This window comes from Astatotilapia calliptera, chromosome 23, assembly GCF_964374335.1.
Source record: "Astatotilapia calliptera chromosome 23, fAstCal68.1, whole genome shotgun sequence".
NCBI classification, from domain to species: Eukaryota; Metazoa; Chordata; class Actinopteri; order Cichliformes; family Cichlidae; genus Astatotilapia; species Astatotilapia calliptera.
In genome coordinates, this window is record NC_137443.1 from 1,299,829 (window position 1) to 1,307,722 (window position 7,894).

At 45.0% G+C, this 7,894-nt stretch overlaps 1 long non-coding RNA gene across 1 annotated transcript; it reads right to left on the reverse strand.

The window, feature by feature from the left end:
- Positions 1-6,293: 6,293 nt before the first annotated feature.
- Positions 6,294-6,648, reverse strand: LOC113030839 (uncharacterized). Its single transcript, XR_013905196.1, has 2 exons — positions 6,544-6,648; positions 6,294-6,350 (listed from the first exon to the last, which is right to left on the reverse strand). It is a non-coding gene; the product is annotated as an uncharacterized LOC113030839 (long non-coding RNA).
- Positions 6,649-7,894: the final 1,246 nt, after the last annotated feature.

The window sequence follows — 7,894 nt, forward strand, 5'->3', positions numbered from 1 at the left end:
ACTGTTGGGATCATGTAGGTTTTCAATAGTGAGAGGACGACTATTAACTATCGTCATTGCTTCATAGAAGAATGCTCGGAGGGAAGCATCAGGTAGGTTTCCAGGTGAGAGTCCAAGGGTCGCGTTGAGAACACTCCTGACTGTTCTAATTTGACGCTCCCACAATCCACCAACATGACTTGATCCAGGAGCATTTAGGATGAAGTCACACTGCTTCTTAGAAAGGAAGTTCGTCAGTTTATCACCATCTAATTCCGTGAGGGCTTCCTGCAGTTCATTCTTGGCTCCTAGGAAGTTACTGCCTTGGTCAGATTTGATCTGGCGTACGGCTCCACGTATAGCAATGAAGCAGCGCAGTCCAATTATGAATGAGTCTGTAGATAGATCCTCCAGCATTTCAATATGGATGGCTCTGGAGGAGAAGCAGGTGAAAAGGAGACCATATCGTTTTCGCACACTACGTCCTTGCTTGCTATAGAAGGGTCCAAAGCAATCCATTCCACAGTAGGTAAAGGGTGGAGATGGATTTACTCGCTCTGGAGGGAGATCGGCCATTTTCTGTTCTTCAGTCCGTCTCCGAAGCTTCCGACAAACTACACATCGGCGAAGATAGGATGCAACCGTCCTGCCAATTCCTGGTATCCAGTAACCTCTTGTCCTAATTGCACTGAGAGTCATCCCCTTGCCTTGATGTTTGACTTCTTCATGACAGTATGCTATGATCATCCTTGTAACATGATGTTCCTTTGGAATGATGGTAGGGTGTTTAACTGAGAGAGGAAGGTTTGAATCACGGAGTCGACCTCCCACCTTAATCACACCATTGTTGTCCAAGAAGGGGTTGAGGTGATGTAGCTTGTTATGAGGTGGCAGCTGACAACCTTTCTTCAGTAGCCGCACTTCCTCCGAATATGTTTGTCTCTGCAGATCTTTGATGATGAGGCGCTCGGCTTCTTCTCTTTCCTGCACTGTAGAGAGGCCGATTGACTTATCCTTGTTGATCCTTCGAAGAATGCGAGCCACTGCACAGATGGCACGAGTCCAGGATGAGAACTTTGCCAGCCGATAAGTAAGAGAATCTTGTTCTACAGTTTCCGTGTTTAGAGTCCGTGTTTCCTTAACTTCTGGATCTCCGACTGACAGTTCCGGAGCCACCTCTTCTGAGAGGTCAACTCCCTTTTCCCATAGAAATGCAGGGCCGGTAAACCAGTCCGATGATATTAGCTCATGGACAAAACAACCTCTAGAAGCACGATCCGCAGGATTCTGGTCAGTAGGGACGTATCTCCATTGCCTTTGATTCGTGTAGAGATGTATCTTCTGGATACGGTTGGCTACGAATGTATGAAAACGTCGAGCCTCATTATTGATGTACCCTAGTACAACCTTGGAATCGGTCCAAAAATGCTCTTCAATGTCCGCATATCCAAGTTCTTCCTTCAAAACATTGCTGGTTTTCACAGAGATGACTGCAGCCGTCAACTCTAATCTTGGGATCGTGGTGACCTTTGTTGGGGCGACGCGAGATTTGGCCATGACTAAAGCACAGTGGATGTCTCCTTCTTCATTGCTAAGCCTCAGATATGAACACTGTCCATAGCCAGTAGTGCTTGCGTCGGAGAAGTGATGTAACTCACGTTTAATAACCCTTCCGAAATCTGCCGGGGCATAACTTCGGGGTATATTTATCCTCTCCAAGTTGTTGAGGTCGTTTTTCCATTTCTCCCACCGTGGACGAAGTTCGTTGGTTAGAGGGTCGTCCCAACCTGTTCCATGGCAGCACATCTGCTGCAGCACTTCCTTTCCAATGAGCAAAAAGGGGGCTATGAGACCCAAGGGATCGTACAGGGATGCAACAATGGACAATATGCCTCGACGTGTTGCAGGCTGTTCCTTAAGGTTGGTGCTGATCTTCAGGCAGTCTGATTCGACGTGCCATTGGATACCCAACGCTCTCTCTGAAGGTAAGTTATCAAAGGCAAGGTTGAGGTCTTTAATGTCTGATGCACGTTCAGTTGCTGGTATGCTTACCAGGACAGCTTTGTCATTGGACACAAACTTGTGGAGCCTAAGACCACCCAGGGCACAAAGTTTTCTGGCTTCTTCTGCTAACTTGATAGCCTTCTCTGAGCTGTCTGTACTTGTGACTCCATCGTCGACATAGAAATTTCTCAGAATGAACTGAGAGCCTAATGGGTACCGGTCTTTATTTTCTGTAGCCAAATGCTTCAATCCGTAGTTTGCACAGCCAGGCGATGACGCTGCGCCAAAGATATGCACCCTCATACGGTATTCTTGGGGCTGTGCACCGAGATCTCCTTTCTTCCACCAAAGGAAGCGCAGGTAATCCTGGTCTGACTTCTTCACATGAAATTGGTGAAACATTTTCTCTATGTCGCACATCAATGCAGTGGAGTGCAACCGGAAGCGAAGAAGTACACCGTTGAGATTGTTCATCAGGTCAGGACCAGTGAGCAGATGATCATTCAAACTGGTTCCCTTGTACTTGGCAGAGCAGTCGAACACCACGCGCAGTTTGCCTGGCTTCTTGTCGTGGAATACACCGTGATGAGGTATGTACCATTTTTCGCCCTCTTTCCCATCATCGTGGACTTCCTCTGCATCACCCCTTTCTATGACCTCCTCCATGAACTTGATATACTGTTCTTTGTACCCTTCATCCTTTAACAGCTTCCTCTTTAGATGGCTCAGACGTATGACTGCAAGCTGTTTGTTGTCAGGTAAGGTAGGTCTCTCCTTAAAGGGCAACGGCATCTCGTAGTGACCTAGACTGTTCTTTTCGATGTGGTTCTTGAGTTTGTCCAGGAACAGGATGTCCTCCTGAGACACTGGTTTGCCGTCTTCCTTAGCATCCTTAAAGTCAGACTCTAGAATGCGAATGGCATCTGCCGGAGTGACTGGTGGGAGCTCCCTGACTGCAACTCGGAAGCACTGTCCCGCCGTACTTGAGGTGTCGGGGCATGTCGACGTACCACCAACTATGCTCCATCCTAAGTCGGTACGAATTGCATAAGGCTCATCGTCTCCTCCCGTTATGACGTCTCTTGGTGCCATTGCTCGTGCGCAGTTATAGCCTATCAATAAACCAACCTCACAGTCCTGTAGAGGTGGAATCTCTTCTATGACCTTGGAGAGATGATTCCACCTTTTAGCTGTCTCGCATGTTGGGATATGGGCTCTGTTTACTGGTATGCAATCCTTGGCATAAGCAGGAGGAAGGTCGATGAGGAGGGAAGAGCGATAACCCCGAACACAAAGCCCTGAGACTCTTTGGCTCTTTACGATCACGTCGCGTCCAATCATCGTAGTTAACTTCAGCTTAACTGGACAGGAATCTGCCTTTAATACATCACTCAGTTCCTGGTCAACAAACGTCGTGTCGCTTTGCGTGTCCAGCAAGGCGTAAACCAGTTTCTCAGTTCCTGTATCCTTTTTTGACACCCACACAGGCACAATCATTGATGTGTTAGTTGGCTGTCCGGTAATCACTGACATTGAAGTTGCAGCAGCCTCCGTTTGGCCGGCATTGCTCAGGATAGTGGTTTCCTGTGGCAGAACTCTTTCCTTCTTTAAATAGTTGTCATCGTGTAAACAAGTGGGATGTTTACCCTTGCACGTGTTGCATGAGTGTCGATGTCGACAGTCTTTTGCACTATGTCCAGGTTTGGTGCAGCCATAGCAGAGCTTATGTTCTCTGACAAAATCTCGACGCTCCTCCAGAGTTTTAGCAATAAACTTGGGACATCCATGTAGTCTGTGTTGATTATTTTGACAGAAGGCACAAGGAGACCTTTCCTTTCCTTTAACTGGCTTGAGCCTCTCGGTGTCAGCCTCAGTCTGTGTGTTTAGAACGCTTGCCTTGTTCCTCTTAGGGTCTCTGCTGCCTTGTTTTGCAGTGCTCGACTCAGAGCTGCGGAGGGCATAAGCTGAGGTGATTGGATTGCAAGCAATCTCTGCCTCTGTCGCCATAAATGCGGCGAAGTCCTTAAAACTGGGGAATTCCTTATTGCCCTTTAAGGCTTCAGTAACCTTCCTGTTCCAGTGAGATGCTATCCACTCTGGTAGTTTAAGGATTAGCTTCTTATTCTCTTCACAGTCGTTCAGTATTTCGAGGCTCTTCACATGTGTCATTGCATCTTGGCAAGCGTTTAAGAAATCTGAGAAGTCTCTTAATCCTTCTGCATCTCTTGGTTGGATCTTTGGCCAATCTGTGAGCTTATCTCTGAAGGCTTTCTGTATAATAAAGGTTTGGCCATATCTGTTATCCAGTTTGTTCCACGCATCCTTATAAGCGTCGCTGTCATTCCTATAGAAAGTTCCTTCTAATGTTTTACGAGCTGGGCCGCCTACATACTTCCTCAAGTAATAAAGTTTGTCTGCTGGGGAGATGGCCTTTTTGTCAATAAGTGACATGAATGAAGTTTTCCACTCGATGAACTGAATGGGGTCCCCACTAAATACAGACGGCTCTGGAACTGGAAGTCTATTTAGAGCCATACTGTCTTGTAGGGCTTGGGCAAGGGATGACACGTTTAGGTCGGGTGGCGATGCTGTGACGGTGGGAGTTGGAGGGTTGATAGCAGGGGGAACATGATGATTTCCCACTGAACTATTAGAGGAATGGAGACTGCCTTCCTGCGAGGCTACCTGGCTGTAGACTTGCAGTTTGGCCCGAGCAGCCCTCAAATTCTTTTCTGCTTGAAGGCGTTCAAGTCTGCGTTTTTCTACTTCCATTTTTCTGTGCTGTTCCTCTATCTTCTCCATTTGTCTCTCTTCTTCCAGCAACCCTTCAAATTCGACTTCCTTAGCAGCTAGCTCTGCTGCTGCATCCGCCTGTTTGAGTGTTAGAGTAGTGCTTTTGTGACTACGGATTGTCTTTGTCACTCTAGATGCAGTGGATCCATAGATGGAGCGTGCGTAGCTGTTCTTAAGCAGCTCCCTGAGACGGCAATGTACTTGTTCTGCATCATAATCACCATCGAGATCTGACATTCTCTCGTAGGTAACTTTCATAATTTCGGCTGTAACTGCCTCACAACTGTCAACGTGACGTCTTAATTCTGGAGAAGGTGTAATGTGACTTCGTATTTCAAGGTAAGTGTTTAACACAGTTTCTTTCTCTTTCTCCAAAGAATCCATCAAAGATGCCAGCTCGCCTTTACTAATGTCTGACTTGAGCTGCTCTCTTGACTCTCGGGCTCGAATCTTCCATCTTTCGTACGTTGAGATGAACTTTCTTTCCCTTTTTCTTGCTTCCTCCTGCTGCATTTCGAGCGCCTTTGGAGTTGGGATTTTTGTTCGAGTGGAACGTCGGAGGCCTTCCTTAAGCTCACCTTGTAAGTTGTTCAACGTTTCTTCTCTGCGTTGAATTTCCTTCTCCAAAAGTTCTATTTCCGTAGTTTCTGATGTGTCTTCAAGAGACGCCTTAAGCCCTTTGATTTTATTCTGCAGGTCGACTATCTGATGCTCTAGTTCTGTTTGTGAGGAGGGAGTCTCCATTTCCTTCATGTTTATGTTATTTACTTATCTAATTTGCAGGCTTTAGTTAATGAGCTGCTTGTGGTTACTATAACTTAAAGGCTGCATTAACAGATGGGAGGAGAATCTCTGCACTTTAAACCAAGTTGAAATAGAAGCGGATAACCAACACAACATTGAGAAGAAATGTATAAAATAATAAATGCAACCTGCTAGCTGTTGCAAACTGATGTGGTAAAGTAAACCTCTTATGCTAAACACAGATCAATACACCATTACTATTGTACAGTTACAAATTGAACTAAATGCCCCTCTTTCACCCCCTTTTGGGTCAGTAGAAAGAATGATAATGATATACAGTAGTGGTGGTAAATACCAATAAACAAAATTACTTCACTTGTTATTACTTCATGTCCGTTGTGTCTTAATGCAGCAGATGTCCACAGTAGTTGACGACCTTCTCTCTCCCTTTAACCACCACTGATGAGAATGAATGTCCTTTCCTTGTCGATTAGAATGAAATGTTCCATACCTTTTCTGACCGTCACATCAAACCATTAAGCCAGCTGCATGATGATTATAAAGTCTCTGTCTAGAAGACCCATAGAATGGCACTGAGTTGCTCCGTGAAATGTCTTGTCAATCCCAGACGAATAGCAACACAGCTCCGTGACTCGTCCTCGTGGTTCCGTGGTGCAGGATGGCAGCAGGATGATGCGGGGGATCAGCTCTTACTGTAGCATTCCAGCCGGACTTTATTCAGACGATGCACTCAATGATCATTACGGATGGACCATGGTGGGGTATTCCAACCCATTTATTCACAAATTGCCATAGACACATCGTAAGAGCTGTAATCATAACATAAAACAAATAAACATTCACTTGATATAACCACGTTTCTGTTATGCTAATCAATTCACAGAAAAGGCACAGGAGGTGCTAGCATCAGCCTGCTAGATCGCTCATAAACTTATTAACAATCAAGTAATACATTTACAAATTGTCCGAAATGTAAACAACAAGTACAACACACAAACATACCTGTTCGCCTTCCAGCTAGATGCTAATTTTAAGATGGATGGAAAACGATAACCTTCTCATTTAATCCTTTCTGCGGCAAGCAGTTGCGGTACGAACTTCCTTCCCGGAAGTTGCCCGTTACAAATTTCAAAATAAGAGTTTAATCTATATTATAAAGTATAATTCGTTCAGGGATTTAACTGTTTGAAAAATATCAAATAAACAAATAATCTGGGTCATTTACACCCCCCCCCCCCCTTTTTTTTTTTACAGCCAAAATGGTGATGAAGCAAATATCAGGGTCAAATCAGGACTTAATGAGATGGGTGACATAAACAGCTAGACAACAGACTGTCTATCCACTTAACTTGGAACCTGCCCAGTTTGTATCACAGGTGGTTATTTTAGCTGCCGAGTGTCATCGACTCACTATAGTGTCTGGTGGTCACGTCACTGTGAATCTCTTCCTGTGTGCACTGCCCGTTTCCCCTGCATTCTATTAAATGGTCAGCAGGCGAGCGACTGGTTGCAAAAAGATTAGTAGTTGCACAGGAATCGATGGGAGCCCCCACCCCTCCACCCGTGACTTCAATAAACCTGATGTATTGCTGGACTCTGTCACTAGTTTCAGGGAACAGTGAATATAAGTTTTTATATTCTGGTTATAAATGGAGTCAAAACGGGAGACTGTCAAGGCTTCGTCCATCAGCTGTGACTTGTTGATTAGAAGTTGTTAGCCAATAAGCATGGAGTGTCACTGCTTTCACAGGCAGATGTGCTCCTTCCTCATCAGGTCCACTTTAGAAATACCGAAATGTTGATGGTAAAATGTTCAGCTCGAGCTTTCACAACAGGTGTTCTCAAATCAGCAGGTGACGTCAGCCGGTTACAGAAACATCTTTCACAGGGTCCGTGTTGTGGACCAGTCTGTCTTCCTTTGTGCAGTGACTCTATAAACGACTTTTCTACTGTCGGTTTCTGTCAAAGGAACTTGGACTTAAATAAAATGGAAACACTGCATTGCTTGTCGTGAAACTGCACTCCAAGTCCTTCCTTGGGTGAACTTGCATCTTACTAACGAATACTGCTGTTATCACTACTTTGCTTTTAAGAATGCTTCACGTGTGATGACGCCTTCAGCAAAGAAAGCGCAGGTGTTTTCAATCACTCGTATCACTCATCAAAGGTTAGTGATGTCAGTGACACTGGCTGTGGTGAAAACAGTCAATAATCTGATGTAAAAACTGGCACAACAGCAATTTTCTGGGTTTTTTAATCTTTCATTGGTTAACCACTGCAGGAAAAAAACAACAACAAAAACAAGCCAAAGTGCACAACTCCACATTTGTGTTAATTTCAACAGAAAACTTGA